The sequence below is a fragment of the Suricata suricatta genome, chromosome 1 (assembly GCF_006229205.1).
Source record: "Suricata suricatta isolate VVHF042 chromosome 1, meerkat_22Aug2017_6uvM2_HiC, whole genome shotgun sequence".
Lineage (NCBI taxonomy): Eukaryota > Metazoa > Chordata > Mammalia > Carnivora > Herpestidae > Suricata > Suricata suricatta.
In genome coordinates this window covers 104,597,889-104,617,789 of record NC_043700.1, presented here as the reverse complement: position 1 = coordinate 104,617,789, position 19,901 = coordinate 104,597,889, and the positions used below count along the sequence as shown (strand labels likewise).

The 19,901-nt window shown below is 40.2% G+C and overlaps 1 long non-coding RNA gene across 2 annotated transcripts in view; it reads right to left on the bottom strand.

Moving 5' to 3' along the window:
• Positions 1-15,580, bottom strand: part of LOC115294168 — a 29,584-nt gene extending 14,004 nt beyond the window's left edge. The window contains exon 1 of one of the 2 annotated variants that reach the window (XR_003909754.1): positions 15,544-15,580. This is a non-coding gene — a long non-coding RNA (uncharacterized LOC115294168). Of the gene's footprint in view, positions 1-154; positions 240-15,543 lie in introns of those variants that run through there. The other variant, XR_003909756.1, reaches the window with a different exon arrangement.
• Positions 15,581-19,901: the final 4,321 nt, after the last annotated feature.

Genomic DNA, 19,901 nt, shown 5'->3' with positions numbered 1-19,901 from the left:
GCTCTCTAGAAGAACTGATCTGCTAACGGTTTGAGTCCAAAGCCACCCTGCCTCTGGCCACCCACTGCAGGCTGCCTTGTCACTTGGTGACTGTTTTCATGCTTCTGCCTACAAGGACCGTGACCCCTACATCTTCACATCCTTGAAGACTCACCTCAACAAACACTTCTTTCAAAACTTCCTCCTTGAGGGGTGCTTGGGTAGCTTAGTCAGTTTCATGTCCAACTCTTGATTTCAGCTCAGGTCATGAGCTCAGGGTTTATGGGATGGAGCCCCACGCTGACAGGGCAGAGCCTGCTTGAGAGTCTCTCTCTCCCTCTCTCCCTGCCCCTCCCCCACTCAGGCTAGCGCATGCACTCTCTTTCTCTCTCTCAGAATAAACTTAAAAAAATCCTCCTCAATATCCTTTCTTCCCATTCTTTTTTTTCTCTACAACCTAAGTACCCTTCTTTAGATCTACCAAAATAATTGTGCAAGTACCAATGCACAGTTATCATGGAAGCTAATACACACTTTTGTCATATTATCTACCCTATAGTTGGATTATAATTATCTGCTTTATTACTTCTCTATTTCTGCATGGCAAATAAACCCAACACTTAGAGGCTTTGAATAACAAAGGACTATTATATACAGAAGACTATAGAAAGCTATTCTCTTGACGTTTCCACAGATCAGAACTTGGGGAGTGGCTTTGCTGGCTGGTGCCGACTCAGCGTCTTTCTAAGGGTGCCATCAGTGTCAGCGGGGGCTTCAGTCATCTGAAGGCTTGACTGGGACCAAAGGATCTACTTCCACGCTCTCTCATCGGACTGTTAGCAGGAGGCAGCTTCCTTGCTGGCTGTTGGTCAGAGGCCTCGGTTCCTCACCATGTGGGCCAGTCCGTTTCACAACATGGCAGCTGGCTTCAATCAGAGTGAAAAACCCAAGGGGGAGAGAGACAGAAGTCACAAGTCTTTTCTAATGTAGCCTCAGAAGTGACATACCAGCACTTCTGTACACAGATCAACTGTGATACAATGTGGGAGAGACCAAAACTCATGACTATCAGGAGGCAGGGATCAGGGATCATTGGAGGCTGGCTTGGAGGTCACAGTGGCTGATGAGCCTGAACAGAGGCCTGGGTCCCGTTTGTCCCCAGCACTTGCCTATGTTAGTGTCTGCCTAACAGTTGGTGCTTAGTTCATTTTTGTTTAAATAATTGAATGAATAAGTAAATGCTAATTCTATGCATTTTATATGCCCAATAACGGTCTATTAGCTAACTACTTGTTACTACATCAGGCAAAAGGCAATAAGGATAATGTCTTAATTAAAGAAGAATGTCTGAGCTCTCCAGACTTCAGGAAGCCATTTTACAACAAGGTAGGATCGGAATAGATACGCGGATGGACAGAGGACAGAATGTTGGAAGGAAAGAAAGACAAAATTTCCTCAGTTGTACTTCTAATTTATAAGAAAATTACTTTGCTTCCTTACTTTTAAACTTTCCTAATTTCTTCCCGCACTTTCATTATTTAATATTTATTTCTCACAGCAAAATGGATATTAGGATAGTATCAAGTCAATTCTAGAAAGATTCCATTATCATATTGCTAAATTGAATAAACAATTAATTTTTAGCTTAATCGTTTGTGTGTAGCATCAAATAACAATACATAAAAAGCTAAGTTTCAGGAGTTGTGTCCAACTTCAGGAGACGTAATTTTTGTCCCTTCAGACATCAGAAATATCAGGCTTTTGTTACATCTTTCTGCACTGCTATTGTTTTGAGATGATGTTTGTTCTATATAGGTTGCTTATACAGATGTCCTCTGCCTGAACAGTTCAGTGGAAACTAGGTGTAAAGTGTAAGAAGCATGAGTGAGAGAAAAAAAAATAAATCTCTTTATTATGGTGCCTAAACCTTCAGTGCGAGGGAGCTTCGCAGCTGCACCAGGAGAAAAATGCATTCAAAACCATAATGCCAGTGTGAATAATCCTTTCTCGAAGTCTGCTTGCAGACCGCTCCAGCTTTGTCAGGTGAACTTGAACCGGCCCATCAGATTTGCCCCCATTCCCATTGCACACTCTGTCTATCACCCCAGGGCATTCACCATCTTGACTGTTGTTTAAAGAGAACAAGCAATCCATCATTGAACCAGGGAGTCACTTTCTCATAGAAAAGTAAAATCAGCATGTGACACTACTCAGCCCTAGTGTTTTGCAGATTAAAATGATACATGGCGACTCACGTGTTACTAGGAAGATTAAGTCAGTTATCTTGTTCCGCTGCTCAGACAAAAGAATTCCCCTCAAGCAGTAAGTGGGAGCTTTACAGAGGCTGAAAAAGTTGGCCCCAACCATACGATGGTAAAACAGAATTTAACAAGAAGACAGAAAAAGAATGTTATTTACATCTCCACACCTTCCCTGCACATGATGGTACAAAGAATCTGTCCCGAAAGGGGGAGCTGTTAAATCTTTGTAGAAGGCTTTGCACTTTGAGATGCCAATTTTACGACCAGAGACACACACACAATTTATTGTCTGACTGCCTCCGCAATTGATTTAAATATAGTGAAATAAATGAGCAGCCGCCGGCCCTGGGGCAGTTTGCTTCATAAGAGAAGGTTGCAAATCCTGCAGCTACGGTATCAAGTTATTAACACTGTTATTCCATTGTGTGACCTACAGAGTAATAAAATTTTAAATGAATCTCATACAGAAATGAGCTCACAATGGACAGCCTTCATTTACGAAGCCCAGGCAAATATTTATCATACAACAGACAGAGTATTTTTGAAATAATTGAATCTGTAACTGTTAGATGTGTTTTTAAAAAGTGGTTTTCAAAATGGAGAAGACAAAGATAAGCATCAAAGGGTTTTATTTTAGATCACATGAGTACATTAATTAAAATTAATGTGTGAAGAGTCCATGTCTTTCTAATTAAATATTTTTAAAACTTAAGATAACTTTAAAGTTTAATATGTGTTTTGCCATTTATACCTTCCACCATCAATGAAACATGTTAAAGAGAAAGAACTCTGTTTTCTTTCAGCTTCTGATGAATTTTAGGAGACACTGTTGTTGCCAAAGGCTTTCTTAAAATACAGACCATTTTTCTAGTCAAAGGGATTTAGAATCAGAGAATGCCCTATTTTGTTACTTTTAACTAAATTTTCAAGTGTTGGGCCTCTCTAAGCCGCTATCTGTTATGTAAGTGTTCTGTAAGAACATGAGAGCGCTGGAATATGGAGGTTTTCTCTGCCAAGGACAGACACCAGATTTAACCCTCTTTTCCTACACAAATCACCAGAAAGGAGAAGGACTGTTTAAACACTTTTGTTAGACATTTGACATGGTCTTTTCCAAATAACAGAAGGACCCACAGCGACTGGCTCAGAGGGGCCGTGTTCCCAATGTGTTTTCAATAGGGAACATTCTCTCTGGGCTGAGCACCTGGGTCGTGTGCAGCGTTCCCTTGGGCTGGACAGCAGTCACTGAGCCACCTGCACCAGAGGGGACGGGAGATGAGGGACCGGAGCCTCTGGCCAGCTGTATCCTTCCCCAGCCTGCAGGGCACGTTTGTGCAGGAGCCAGGCCAGGCCGGACCGGCACACGGGCATCCATCTGGGCGGCTGTCTTCTTTGCCCCACCATAGACAAGTTAGCAAGAGCCTTCAGTGGGTATAAATAAAGGTTAAGAGCAATGGAGCCCAGGAGCCTTTAAAACTTGTCTTGTGCAAAGAGTCGAAGCCATAAATTGTTCTGACAAAGGCAGTTTAAAATATCAAAGTCCTAGGGGCACCTGCGTGGCTCAGTTGGTTAAGCATCTGACTTCAGCTCAGCTCATGATCTTGCAAGTTGGTGAGTTTGAGCCTCACGTCGGCCTCGGTGCTGTCAGCTCGGAGCCTGGAGCCTGCTTCAGATTCTGTGTCTCCCTCTCTCTGCCCCTCCCTGGCTTGTGCTTTTCTCTCTCTCTCTCTCAAAAATAAATAAACATTTAAAAAAACTTTTTAATATCAAAGTCCTAGGACTTTCAGACAGGCATCAAGGAAGATGACCAGAAATTAAGCTGGATACTAGAGCAGGCTTTACAATTCAGCATGGCCTTGACAATCTACTTCAAAACAGACCTAAGCTCTTCCGCTTTCCCTCCCACCCCCCCACCCCACCCCGTCTCTTTTTGTCCTTTCATCCCAGCAGCACAGCCTCTGCACTGTCTGAGCTGAGCAAGGCATATACTCAACAAACAAAAATTATTCTTAAGTATCTAGAGTCAGTGTGATCACATACAAAAGTGAATTAAACTTGACATCTCTGAAACTCTGCATTGCCAAATACCAGCTTTTTTTAATATACTCAACTCTTGGTTACCAGAAAGGAGGGGGGAAATGCAAACAATCAAAAAGAGGAGTTTTGTTTAAGATTCATCCTACACGGGAGCACCTGGGTGGCTCAGTTGAGCATTCAACTTCAGCTCAGGTCATGATCTCACATGGTTCGTGGGTTTGAGTCCTATATTGGGCTCTCTGCTGTCAGTCTGGAGCCTGCTTTGGATCCTCTGTCCTTCTCTCTCTGCCCCTCTCCCACTAACACACGCACGGGCGCGCTCTCTCTAAAATAAACAAACATTACACTCATAGGTCTAACAGGAGAACAGGAGAAACCTAATGGAGGACCAGGGGGAGGGGAAGAGGGAAAGAGAGTTGGGGAGTGAGAGGGACATAAAACCTGAGAAACTATTGAATGCTGAAAACAAACTGAGGGTTGAAGGGGAAGGGGAAGGAGGAAGAGAGGTGGTGGTGATGGAGGAGGGCACTTGTAGGGAAGAGCACTGGGTGTTGTATGGAAACCAACTTGACAATAAACTATTTAAATAAAATAAAATAAAATAAACAAACATTTTTCTTAAAAAAAAGAAGATTCATCCTTCATAAGCTGACAACAATTTTGTTGTTGGTCAGTGACTACACAGCAAGTTAGTGCTGAGTAGGAGACAGACAATTCCAAATGTCTCTGAATGTCAGGAGAATGCCAGACTTTGTCTTCAGTGACTTAAAAATGAAATTAAGGGGTACCGGGGTGGCTCAGTCAGGTAAGGTCCCACTTCGGCTCAGGTCATGATCTCACGGTTCATGAGTTCAAGCCCTGCATTGGGCTCTCTGCCAACAGCTCGGAGCTTGGAGCCTGCTTTGGATTCTGTGTCTCCCTCTCTCTCTGCCTCTCCCCCACTCACGCTGTGTCTCTGTCTCAAAAATAAATAAACATTTAAAAAAATTTTAATGAAATTAAAATACAGATGAACTAAGTGCTTCGTCATTTCGTATAGGTCAACTATTCTACTGCCTTGACAGTGTTTGGAAAATCGTGTGCAAACTGCCATGCTCAGAACATCTGTCAACCTCCGGAGTGTATCTGAAGTGCTTTTTTAAAAAAATGAACTGAAAAAGGTACTTAGGAATGTTAATGTTTTATCAGTTTTGAAGTTCAAGTTATCAAGAAAATATTGTTTTCAGGAAGCATTTTATAGTTGGGTATAGCTGATTCATGAAATTTCTAAAAGAGAGAAGGACCCTACTCAGAAGTTTGCATATTTATTGTAGTGTTTTCCATTAATCATATATGGGTTATATATGGATTATATATGGATATATATATGGATTAATTATATATTCACTCCGTTGAAAATGACTTCTTTTCTGTCCCTGCAAAATAACCCTACGGTAACTTCCTCTTTCAAATTCTCACAAACTCATATGTTTCTTATGAAAAGAGATAAGTTTCAACTTAAACATGTAAACTTAAGTCTCAGTTCAAACACGTAAACCTTAAGAAAATACACTCTTTTTTTTTAGAGAGAAAACTGTTTAAAAATCCAGACTATGAATGGCTGCTTCTCAGTCGGCAGGGTCACTCTGAGTGCACTGTCCCCAACACTAACTAGAAATGACCCTTGTCATCACTCTCAGCATGTGGGACAGAAGAAACAAATGAAAAGCCACACCCAAAAGATGGTTTCTCCAATAGGCCGCTTGGATAATAGATGAGATGGTTCCTCCTGGGTCCAAGGCTGCAGCTCCCTGAGTTGACCTGCCCTCCCACCACTGTTTCCCAGGCCTCTTCCCTGTGCCTACGGTACCTTCCCCTCTCTCCCCTTGGAAATTCTTGTCAGTCAAGACCCTGGTCTTGTCACTTCAGGGAGCCTTTCTCTGGCCCTTCTTTCTTCTCCTACTTCCCTCTAGTAACACACACACACACACACACACACACACACATGCACGCACACATACACACGCATGCACACACACACAGAAGCTCCATGACACCATCACAAACCACTCTGGTGGGACCTCAACTGCACAGTAATTTCTTGTTTATGTATCCACCTCCCCCATCAGATTATGAGCACGTGAAAGCCGAGCTCGTCAGCCTCAAGACCTAGCCTAGCACTTGGTTGTGAATAAGGCCTTATTGAATGAAAGAAGTGAATCATTAAAAATCACAAGATTAATTAAGAGTGTAGTTTTATGATTGGCCCATTGTGGCATATCTCTTGGTGTAATACAGTATTTAACATTGTGCTGTGCATATAGCACGTGTTCCATGGATGTTTGTGAACTGAATGAATGAATGATGGCAGGTGAAAAATCTCTTAATTAGATCCAGAGGGTCCTCTTTATTTGTCCAATCCAAATAAGAAAGGCGTTCTCAGACACTGAAAAAGCTATGCCGACATCTTTGTCTTACAAAAGACTCATCTGAATGATAATGAGTGTGGAAAATGGATTAGCTCTTGGGTGGACAGGGGTTTTTTTGTTTGTTTATTTGTTATTTGTTTTTGGGTTTTTTGTCTGCATGCAAAGAAAAATGCTTGAATGTTCCATCATTTAGAAAGATTCAGTCCCCTCTTATTATTTGATTTGTTACTTATTTAATTAAGAAAATCAAACTATTTGTGGTGCCCAAATTAAAATTGGTAAAAGACAATGATTCCTTGTATTAATGTTGATGTATAAAATTTTTTTTACATTTATTTATTTTTGAGAGACAGAGATAGACAGAGCACAAGTGAAGGAGGGGCAGAGAGAGGAGATGCAGAATCCAAAGCAGGGTCCAAAGTCTGAGCTGTCAGCATAGAGCCCGATATAGGGCTCGAACTCACAAACTGTGAGATCATGACCTGAGCCGAAGTCAGACACTTAACCAACTGAGCCACCTAGGCACCACTTAATGTTGATTTTAATATTATTTTTTATATCTACAAATTTGATAACTCTGGAGAACTTATTCTGATTTGTTCTTAGACTCTAATGATAAGGTGTAATTATCTCTAGGTCTATTCTACAACTGTGCAGGCAAAATGTGTTAGTGATCTAATTTTTAAGATGATCAATAAGGAAGGGGCGCCTGGGTGGTTCAGTCAGTTTGGTGTCCGACTTCAGCTCAGGTCATGATCATGCAGTCTATGATTTCGAGCCCCACATCAGGCTCTGTGCTGGTAGCTCAGAGACTGGAGCCTGCTTTGGATTCTGCATCTCCCTCTGTCTCTGCTCCTCCCTTGCTCATGCTCGCTCTCTCTCAAAAATAAACATTTGAAAAAAAAAAGATCAATAGGGGAAACTGACTGGCTCAGTCAGTAGAACATGTGACGCTTGATATCGGAGTCATGAGTTCAAGTCCTACATTGGGAGCCCTATATTCTTAAAAAAGAAACAGTGATCAATAAATGTTGCTAACTCACATTATATGTATTATATGATATACTTTAGATAAAGCATGAATTGCTTCAGAAATAAAGAAGGCCTAATTTATTGGTCTTGGCTCAGACACCAAGTATTTTTCAGTGCATTAAGAAGGGCATTTTGGGGGCGCCTGGGTGGCTCAGTCAGTTGCATGTTTGACTTTGGGATCATGATTTCCTAGTTCGTGGGTTCAAGCTCCAGGTCAGGCTCTATGCTGGTGGTGTGGAGCCTTCTTGGAATTCTCTGTCCCTCTCTGCCCCTCCTCAACTCATGCTTTCTCTCTCAAAATAAATGAATGAAAACTCAAAAAAGAAATAAGAAGGATATTTTTCAAGTTTTATGAATTAAAGAGTTCACTTCCTTCTTGAGCCAAAGCAGATAAGCATCACTGAGGTTAAGGGCACATTATAAAACTACAACAGGCACTTAATGCTGCCATTGTTTCTTAGCTTTTTCCTGATTAATCTCAGGACCATTCTTCATCACCTGCACCCAAGGGTTAAAAAAACATGGTATCAAGCTGAAAGATTTTAAGAGTTAGAAAAAGCACACAGAACGTTACTACAACAGTGTTTGTTGCAAGGTACATATTCCATAAATGGTTGTTGTTGCTCTTGTTTTATCACCATTATGATTTATTCACCACATTATTGTGCTCTCAACCGACACAGAGGCACTATTATGTACCTTAGCTTTGCTTTCCTCTAGAGCTAAGGTTAGTTCCTATATGAATACCAATTGCTCTAATTCTTGTTTACTGATAGAATCTGTTTTCTGTATAGTTACATCCCCAGTTATCCAAATGTTGTTTCAAGGTATGTCCTGCATGTTTTCTATGATTCAATCTCTGCTGTAAGCCCACTCAGCATCATGAACCTTCCATCCTGATTATGAAAACCTGTCTGTCCAACAGCCTCTTATTCTGGTAATACACGGTCACACAATCATTTATGATCATCAGGGCTGTAGGACTGCACAGCTTTCGAGGATTCCATTCACCTGTAGTTTTCTTTTGCTATGTAACAAATTATCACAAATTTAGCATCTTAACTCAAGGCTATTTGTTATCTCACAGTTCTGTAGGTCAGGAGTACAGAATGGTGTGGTTAGGATCTCAGCCCAAGATCCACATCAAGGTTCACTTCAATGTGTCAGCTCACTATGTTCTCATCTGGAGCTTAAGTCCCTCTTCCAATCTCATGCCTGTTACGGGCATGAGGAACTCAGTTCCTTGCAGCTGAAGAAATGAGATCCCCACTTCCTTGTTGCCTATTAGCTAAGGATTGCACTCAGCCACTTCTGGCCCCTCTCCAGTCCTTGCACAGGGCCCCCTCCACCTTGAAAGCCAACAACAGTACACTGAAATCCTTCTCAGCCTTCAAAACTCTCCAACTCTCCTGCTACCAGCTGCAGAAAACTTTCTAATTAAAACAGAGCCATCTGGGGCTCCTAGGTGGCTCAGTTGGTTCAGTGGATGACTTCAGCTCAGGTCACAATCTCACAGTTCATGGGTTCGAGCCCCACATCGGGCTCTGTGCTGACAGCTTGGAGCTTGGAGCCTGCTTTGGATTCTGTGTCTTCCTTTCTCTCTGACCCTCCCCCACTCACACTTTGTCTCTCTCTCTCAAAAATAAATAAACATTTAAAAAAAAAAAGAGTCACCTGATTGAGTCAAGCTCACCTTGAAAATCTTCAGATCTTAAGGTCAGCTACCTTGGGATTTTACATCTGTGAAATCTCTTTAGAGCAGTACCTAGATAAGGGTTTGAATAATCAAGGTATGGGAATCTTGGGAGTCCATCTATAAAATCCTGCATACCACACAATGCAAGTTTGGGTTTCCTGATTTTGAGATGCTGGGCTTCATGACATTGTTTAAAATTTTTAATTGCAAAGAACAGACATTCTCTAAAGATAATTAACCTTGGGCCACATGAGGTGTTAAGGGAAGTAGTTTCATGTGAAGTCACTGATTGACCTCTTTCCTCTTTAATTTAAGTATCTAGAGTCAGCTTCTACTTAGGAGGTAGAAAATCAGAAGAAAAACACAGTTCCCACCTTAGCAACCAAGAAAACCTAGAAAATCTAAAAACTTTTCTTGAGCCCCTATGAGAGTTGAGGCTACAAGGCAATCAAGTAAATTATATCCCAAATAATTACAAGCCCTTCCAAGGAGAGATAAAAAACACAAACTCCTTTACCTTTGGCAAAACATAAAAGAAACACATGACCACTGTATAAGTCAGTAAGGAAAAAATGAAACGTTTAATGAAGTCTTAAAGGTCAAGTATATACTAACCTATCAGTTTGGAATAGCGGGGAGTTGAAGACAAGAAGACTTTGCGCTAATTCACAAGTTCTTCTCCACTGGAGTCTCATGAGGAAAGCCAGAGTCAGAACAGGCATGCAGGAGGTGATGAACGGTGTAGGCATATAGGAATTTTTTGGCTGTCACTGTGGCAAAAGTATGAAAATCCACCCAGCAACCTGGCTCATTCTCTCATAAAAAGCAAAAAGGCTGAACCTACTGGCGGAAGGGGCAAACCTATTGCTTCTAGGGATGAATGGAAGCAAAGGCCCCACGCCCCTACGCCGAGGCAGAAAAACTCTTGGACTCAGGATTCTGCCCTGGTGTGAGGAAGGGTGTACTACTTCCAGGTGTAGACAAGAAACTCTTTTCTATCCATGACCTACAACTCAGGATTCAGCAGGCATTGGGAAGAGGGGTAGGAAATACCGACAAAGTCCTGCTCCTAAGAATCAGGCACAGGGAGTCTGCCAAGGACTAAAAATACTAGAAAAACAAAGATCCCTTCTTTCGGACCATGAACCTAGTATGATAGGGAAAGATAAGATTCAGTAGACAGAAAAAGAAAGGCTAGAGTTTGATGGCCCCTGGGTGGGGAAAAACACATATTTTAAAATATTTCCTCTGGAAATATCTAACCTCAAGCAAACTCCCTCAGATGTAAAATTCCTCTTAGGAATGTGACAGACATTACCTATCCCCCTCAGGTTTCCCTCAGGAATTTGACGAAAGACCTGACTAAAAATAATTAGACCATAAGACATATGACCCACAAGAAACAATATGGCCGTAGACCACCCCTCATACAATGGAAACGAGCCAATCAAAAAGAATTAAGTAGGCACTTAGAGTCACCCGGCCAATAGAGGTAAAATCTGAGGAGGAACAAAGAGGAAAGAAAGAGGCTGACCAAAATCCTATAAAACAAAGTCCCTTGTGTATAGTCGCGGTATTCACTCTCACATTCCCCCTCTCTGCAGAGAACTTTCATACTATTCTTCCCTTCCGATCTTATACTCGAATACACTTCTGCCTGCTGCTCATTTCATTCTATGTCCACTTCTTCATTCTTTGAAGCGCGAGACAACGAAGCGCGGATACAGAGGTAAAAAATCCTGCAGCACTAGCGTGTAGTAATAAGAAATGGTAGGTAGCTCACAGCAGAAGGAGAACGACGCACACGGAAAGAGAAACAGGCACCCAGGGAGTATAGGAAGCTGAGGATGGAGCAAGAACAGTAAGAAAGAGAAATAAAAACCCACAATCCTCCACGAGTCCGGCCCACACAGCTCTAGGCACAAAGAACGAGAGCCACCCCTGGAGGAGTGTAAAGCTTACACTGCAATGAAGAAAATGAGAATAACAACAAAACGCCAAACCAGGTGAGCTTCTGACAAAAGATGCATGTCTGTTTTCAGCGTTAACTATTATTTACCTCAGCTCCCATTACTCTTCTACAAATGAAATCAAGACTTCATTGAAATGATATGCAATTTTAAAAAGCATAAAAAAACAATCCATTGTTAACATCTAAAGCAATCAGTAGAACTAGTCATCAGAAATGACCCAGAGTTTGAAAGTATCAGAGGGTTTTAATCACTATGATGAATATTTAAGAGATTTAATAACAGAAGTTGATAGCACGTATGGGAACACATAGGGAATTTCAGCAGAGACATAGAAACTATTTTTTAATTTTTTTAATGTTTATTTATTTTTGAGAGAGATGGAGTACAAGTAGGGGAAGGGCAGAGGGAGAGGGAGACACAGAATCCAAAGCAGGCTCCAGGCTCTGAGCTGTCAGCAGAGAGCCCAAAACAGAGCTCAAATCCATGAATCCATGAGATCATGACTTGAGCTGAAGTCGGATGCTTACTGATTGAGCCACCAAGGCACCCCGGAAACTTTTTTTTAAGATCAAATGGAAGTTTTACATGAAGAAAAAGAGAACTACATTACCAGAGATGAAGAATTCCCTAGATGGGCTTATCAGCAGACTAAGCACAACTAAAAAAGAAAAGAATCAGTAGATTTGAAGACAGATCAATATATATTATATAAACTGAAACGCAAAGAGTTAAAAGAGTTAAAGAGAGAGAGAGAGAGAGAGAGAGAGAGAGAGAGAAGAGCCACAAAGAACTGTGTATCAATATAAAAAGAACTAACAAACATGTAATTGGATTTCCAGGAAAAGTAGTAGAGAATGTGGCAGAAGAAATATTGAAGAGACAACTTCTGAGAAACTTCCAAAATTAATAAAAAATGAAACTCTACAGATCCAAAAACACAGAGAATCCCCCAAAATATAAATACCAAAAGAAGCTACACCTAGGTACCTGATAATAGAACTGCTAAAAACAAAGATAAAAATACAATCTTGAGGGGCACTGGGGCAACTCATTCAGTTGAGCATTTTGACTCTTGGTTTCAGCTCAAGTCATGATCTCATGGTTCGTTGGTTTGAACCTACATTGTGTTCTGTTCTGACAGTGTGTAGCCTGCTTGGGATTCTCTCTCCCCCTCCCTTGTTCTCTCTCTCTCCCTCTCTCTCAAAATAAATAAATAAACTTTTAAAAAAGCTAGAATCTTGAAAGCAGATAGAAGTCTGAGTAGAGTGGAAAGAAGAGGGTGTAACATAAAAAAAAACTAAGATTTATAGTAGATTTCTAGTCAGGACCTATACAAGTCAGAAAACAATGGAGAAATACATTTGAAGTACTGGGGGGGAAACAGTTAAACAGAATTCTATACCCAGTTAAAATTGCTTTTAAAAATGAAGACGGGTGCCTGGGTGGCTCAGTTGGTTAAGTGTCCAGTTTCAGCTCAGGTCATGATCTCATGGTTCGTGGGTTTGAGCCCCAGCTCAGCACCTGGAGCCTGCTTCAGATTCTGTATCTCCCTCTCTCTGACCCTCCCCTGCTCGCACTCTCTCTGTCTCTCAAAATAAATAAAAAGCATTAAAAAAATTTTTTTAAATGAAGACAGATACTTCCTATTAAGCAATAGCTGAAGGATTTCATCACAAGCAAATCTGCTACAATAAATGTTTAAAGAAATTTCCTCATGCAGAAGGAGTATGATAGAGACAGAAAGCTTGATAGAGTATGAGAAGGAGTATGATAAAGACAGAAAGTATGATAGAGACAAAAGCTAAAGAGTAGAAGAAATGTTTATAATCAATTAATTAATTAAGAAGAAATAAATATAAATGTATATGTAAAGGATGATTTACTTATGTTTAATCTTAAAAAGATAACTGTGTAGAGCAAAAATTATAACAATGTGTTACAATAGCACAAAACATGGGAAATGGTAAATATAACCAAAAATTATTGTAAGTTTTTTATACATGAAGTGAAATGATATTAGTTGAAGATAGCCTGTTATAAACTCTAGAGCAAATATTATGAAAAACTCCAAATAGGAAGAGTGTTTACTGGTCAATAGCCAAGATAAAATGGAATAATAAAAAATACTCAATCAGAGGTGCTTGGGTGGCTCAGAATGTCGATTTACTTCAGCTCAGGTCATGGTCTCGTTATGAGTTCGATCCCCACATGGGGCTTGCTACTGTCAGCACAGAGCCTGCTTCAGATCCTCTCTTCCCCACCCTCACTGCCCCCCCTCCGCCCCGTTCATTCATGCTCTATCTTTCAAAAATGCGGTAAAACACTTATATATATATATATATGTATATATATATATGTATATATATATATATGTATATATATATACATATATACACACACACACACACGCACACATATATACATATAAACATTTATTTATTTGAAAGAGAGAAAGAGTGTGTGTGTGTGTGTGTGTGCACAAGTGGGAGATGGAGAGAGAGAGAGAGAGAGAGAGAGAGAGGGAGACACAGAATCTGAAGCAAACTCCAGGCTCTGAGCCATCAGAGCAGAGCCCAACAGGGGAATCGAACCCCCAAACTGTGAGCGAAAGTCAAACACTCAACTGACTGAGCCACCCAGGTGCCCCCAAATAAGCAAACATTTTTTAAAAATAATCAAAATCTGGGGCGCCTGGGTGGCTAAGTTGGTTAAGTATCTGACTTCGGCTCAGGTCAGATCTCACGTTCCTGGGTTCGAGCCCTGCGTCAGGCTCTGTGCTGACAGCCAGCTCAGAGCCTGGAGCCTGCTTCCGGTTCTGTGTCTCCTTCTCTCTCTGCCCCTCCCCCTTTCATGCTCTGTCTCTCTCTGTATCAAAAATAATAAAACATTAAAAAATTTTTTAAAAATAAATAAATAAATAAAAAATCAAAATCAAGACAGAAAAAGAAGAAAAAGGAGAACAAATAGAAAACAACTAGAAAGATGGTAGATTTAAATCCAACCACATCAATAATAGTGAAAACATGGTAGGGGAGGATTTACCACCAAATACTAATCAAAAGAATAGCTATATTAGTATCAAACAAACTAGACTTAAGAAAAAAAGATGATCATTAGCGATAAAGAGGGATTTTGATTGGGATAGTACTGAGTCTATAGAACAAATTGGGAATCTAATTAAGTGTCTGAGTCCATTTTTGATGTTTTATTGTTGACAGCTTTGAAGCCCCACCACTCTTTCTTACCTTTCTGCCTCCCATCTGCCCAGGTGCTTTCTAGTTTGGCACCAGCAAGAAGTTAAAAGTATGCAAACTCCAACTTAAAAAGGGGTTTTTATTTTTTATTTTTTAAATTAATTTGTTTATTTTGAGAGAGACAGAGACAGCATGAGAGGGGGAGGTACAGAGAGAGCGGGAAACAGAGAATCCCAAGCAGGCTCCACACTGCCTGAACAGAGCCCAGTGTGGGGGTTGATCCTACAAACAGTGAGATCATGACCTGAGCTGAAACCAAGAGTCAGATACTTGACCAACTGAGCCACCCAGACACCCCTAAAAGGGTCTTTAACTAACCTCTCCCTCTAAACACCACAAAACTTTAAGCCCATCCTTTCAAGCCATTTTAGACATGTTGGAAGCCTGCCTTGTTTGCTCCAGAAAGTTTTATTACATGAGTGATCCTCTCTTTACACCCTTTTGGTGCATGTGTGGCATCATCAGTTTCAACATCCAAATTTTTATCTGTAGTTTAAGTTTAAGTTTTTATATTATTTTCTTCTTTTGACTTCCAGTTGTTTTTTAATAGTTCATGGAAGTATAGCTCAAATGTCATCAGCAAGATGGCAGAGTAAATGTTTTCTACCTTCATCCCTCCATAGTACATCAATTTTGGCAGTCCCCCAGAGACAAGAGTCCATTCATGGGAGTCTGGGAGTCCTGCAGAGAAGTTGCACACAATTATAGCAGAATAATCCAAGAATAGATGCATAAAAGGATAAGAGGAATAGTTTCACTTTGCCCCCAAAGCAGGATGGCTCAGCGCCAGGAGACACCTCTGCGGTGTGACTTCTCCCACAGGGAAAACTGAGAACATGTGACCGAGTGCCTGGCTTCCCTAGCCATGCAGTATGCTGCCCAGGAGACCCGCTTCTTTCTTACCTCACCTGCCGGAGCCGCTCAAACTGCCCGCAGTTTGAAGAACTGACTACACCGGGATTCGTTGCAGAGACTTTTATTGGTTCTTTTCTTCCTTCTTCTTCTCCCTCTCCCCGCTGCTTGCTCCCCCATATATACCTGCCGCCCAGGCTGCGCGGCAGCTCATGATAGGCTGGCAGAGGCAGGGCTGACCCATTCCATGGCCTCGCATTGGTCGCTCACTCATCGCGGTATCTGGCGGGGGGCGGGAGCACTAGAGGCTGGCAGGCCTTACCTCGCCGTGTGCTCGGGCAGGGTCTTGCATCCGCCTCCTACACTCACCCAGATTCCTGAGCAGATCTGCAAGCCTGAGGTGTTGGAAGAAGTTAAGAGAATAGCGGCCAGGACTCTGAACTCATAAAAAAAATCCTACTATCTGCTTCATAGTTCTTCTGTCTACTAACCAAGTCACAAAGTCCATTAGGAAGACTTACTCACAAAAAACTGTGGATGCCTCAAACGTGGGGTCATCCAGCTGCCCCACATCCATCCCTAATGTTCCCCATGCAGAACCCACATCCCTCTCTCCCTGCATGTCCCACATCCCTCTCCCCCTACATGGCCATCTTCCCTGGAAAGTGAGAGGGAGACTTGGCCAATGACTAGCAAGCAAACACAGAAAGCCAGACTAACTCTGTGAGATTGGGAGAAGGCTCACACACATTTCAGGGCACTGTCCCAGGGAAAACGGGAGATTCTCCGTACCCAGCCTGGTTTTGCAGGATTAAGAGAAAGCATACGATTTTAGTAATTTCCCGCAAAGGGGAACAAAAAGTGTAGAGTGGGCACACCCATAGAGGAGACCTGAAACAGCTTCAGAATCCCTAGTTGAACTAACAGGTGAAGGTATCTCTCTCCAAAACCCAGGCGGTAAAGCCTGGAGGAGGTAATCCCTTCTGCAAAAGTGAAAGCACCAATGTGAGACTTCAAAGAACATGAAAAATGAAGGAAACATAACACCACCAAAGGAACACAATAATTTTCCAGCAACTGACCCCAAAGAAATGGAGATCTATGAATTGTCTGACAAAGGATTCAAGATGATTATTTTAGGAAGTTCAATGAGTACAACTCAGGTAGATACAACATGGATAGATAAAGCAGTAAACTCAGTAAGACAACACATGAATAAAACAAGAAGTTCAGCAGAGATATAAGCTATCTGAAAGAGAAATCAAGAATATAATCTCATTTACAATAGCATCAAAAATAAAATACTTAGAATATTTTTTATAGTGTATTTATTTTTGAGACAGAGACCAAGACCGAGCAGGGGAGGGACAGACAGAGAGGGAGACACAGGATCTGAAACAGGCTTCAGGCTCTGAGCTGTCAGCACAGAATCTGATGTGGGGCTCGAATCCATGAACCGTGAGCTGAAGTTAAATGCTTAACCAACTGAGCCACCCAGGCGCCCCAAAAATACAATACTTAGGAATAAATCTAACTAATGGGGTAAAAAAATCTATACATGAAAACCATAAGACATTGATAAGGAAATCGAAGGCTCAAATAAATGGAAAGATATCCTGTGTCCTTGGATTGAAAGAATTAGTATTGTTAAAATGTCCATATTACTCAAAGTAATCTATGGATTCAATGTAATCCCTATTAAAATTCTAATTTTTTAGAAGAAAATCCTAAAATTTAATGGAGCCCCAAAAGACCCCAAATACTGACAGCAATCTAGAAAAGAAGAACAAAGTTGGAGGCATCACATTTCCTGATTTCAAACTATATTACATAAACATAGTAATCTAGAGTATGTTACCATTTTATGATTTTATGTTAGTACCATAAAAACAAACACATAGATATCTAGAACAGAATAGAGAGCCCAGAAATAAAATATAATCAATTAAACTTTAACAGTGGCACCAAGAACACACAATGTAAGTAGGATAGTCTATTCAATAAATGGTTTTGGAAAACTGGATATCCACATGCAAAAAAAAAAAAAGAAAAGAAAAGAAAAGAAAAACTGGACCCTCTCTTATTCCACTTGACAAAATTAACTTGAAATGAATTTTAAAATCCTTAAATCTAAGACCTGAAACTACAAAGGCTCTAGAAACACACATATGGGAAAAGTTCCCTGAAATAGGTCTTGGCAATGATTTTTTTGGATAGGAAATGAAAAACACAGATAACAACAGCAAAAGTAAACAAGTGGGCTATATCAAACTAGAAAGGAAAGAAAAAAATCAACAAAATTAAAAGGTAACCCAGGGAATGCATACCCTATATCTAACAAAAGGTTAACATCCAAAATGTATAAGGGATTCATACAACTCAGGAGCAAAAAACAAATAAATAAATAAAGAATAATACTATTTTTAAATGGGGAGAAGAACTGACTAGACATTTTTCGAAAAAAGATATACAAATGGCCAAAAGGTATATGAAAAGACACTCAACATTACTAATCATCAGAGAAATGCAAATCAAACCACAATAAGATATCATTTCACACAACTTAGGATGGCTAGGATCAAAAAGACAAGAGATGTCAAGAGTTGGTGAGGATGTGAAGAAAAGGGAACCCTTGTACACTGTTGTTAGGAATGTGAATTGGCACAGCCGTTACAGAAAAAGCATGGAAGTTCCTCAAAAAATTTAAATTGGAATTGCTATGTGGTCAGGCAATCCCACTTCTGGGTATATGTGCAAAGGAAATGAAACCAGAATCTTGAAGAGATATCCGCACCCCATGTCCATCGCAGCATTATTCACAATAGCTAAGATATAGACACAAGCTAAATGCCCATCTACTGATGAATGGATAAAGAAGATGTTAGACAGAAAATGCAATATTGCTCAGCCATAAAAAATGAGAATCCTCTCATATGGGACGGTATGGATGAAACTGGAGGGCATTAAGTAAAATAAACCAGGCAAAGATAAGTGCTGTATGGTTATCACTTATGTGTGGAATCTAAAAAAAAAAAAAAAAAAAAAAGGAGTGTAGAATACTGACTTCCATGAGCCGAGGGTGTTCTCACCGTAAGAAGAGAAAAAGAGGGGTACAAGTCTGGTTCAGTCAGTGGAACATGCGACTCTTGATCTTTGGGCTGTGAGTTCAAACCCCACCCTGGGTGTACAGATTACTATCTATATAAAATGAACACTATAAAGATAAAAAGAAATATGAAATATAAAAAAGAAATGTAACTGACTTCTGTAGAATGTGCTTCTATCCTCTGATCTTATTAAATTCTCTTAGTTCTAGTAGCTTTTGTGTAGATAGGTAACATGTCACCAGTGTATAATGGTATTTTTCCCTTCTAATCATTATGCCTTGAGTTTTTATTTCTTGCCATTAGCACTGACTAGGAACTCCAGTTTGACAGTGAATAGAAGTGGTGAGAGTAAATACCCCTGCTTTGTTCCCAATCATAAAAGGAAAACATTCAGCCCTTTATCACTAACTATAATTACTGTAGGGTTTTTTTTTGTTGAGGTTCTTTATTGGGTTGCCAATGTAATTTCTTTCTATTCCTGGTTTTCTGGAAACATTTCTGATGAATTGATGTTGAATTTTGTCAAACGTTTTTTCTGCATCGATTAATGCCCATCAGGGTTTTCTTTTTTAGTTTCTTTATGTGGTGGATTCCTTGGTGAAATCTCAAATATCAAACCAACTTTGCATTCTTGGAATAAACCCTATTTGATCTTGAGGTATATTTTATATACAGTGTTATATTCAACTTACTAAAATTTTGTAATGCTGATTTGTGTCAATATCTGTCGGGGTATCTGTCATTTATTTTCTTTACTTAATTATGTATTTAATAAATTAAATATTTAATAAAATAAGTTTTAAAAACTAATTATCTAACAAAACAAGTTTATTTTATAGTAATGTCTTTGTCTGGTTTTATTATCAGGGCAGTCCTAGACTCATAGAATGAGTTGAGAAGTGTTCCAATCTGTTTTATTTTCTGGATATGTTTGTGTGGACTTGGGATTATTTTTTCCCTAGATGTTTAAAAGAACTCATGAGTAAGAACTGTGCCTAGGATTTTCTTTTCTTTTGTTTTTTGTTTGTTTTTGTAAGAAAACTGTAAGATGCACATTCAATTTCTTCAACAATATAGACCTGAAACAGAGAAGAAAGTAGCCATGTTCGGTATGGTTCATCTGGTACAAAGTTCTTCCTCCATCGGCCTTGAAGGAAACAAAGTTCTGACTTTCTAGTTATGTTTTAAAGATTTAAAAGAGAGAGAGTTTAACTGTTGTTTAGTGGGTACTGAGTTTCTGTTTGGGATGATGGGCAAGTTCTAGAAGTGGATACTGGTGATGGTTGCACAATTGTGAATGTC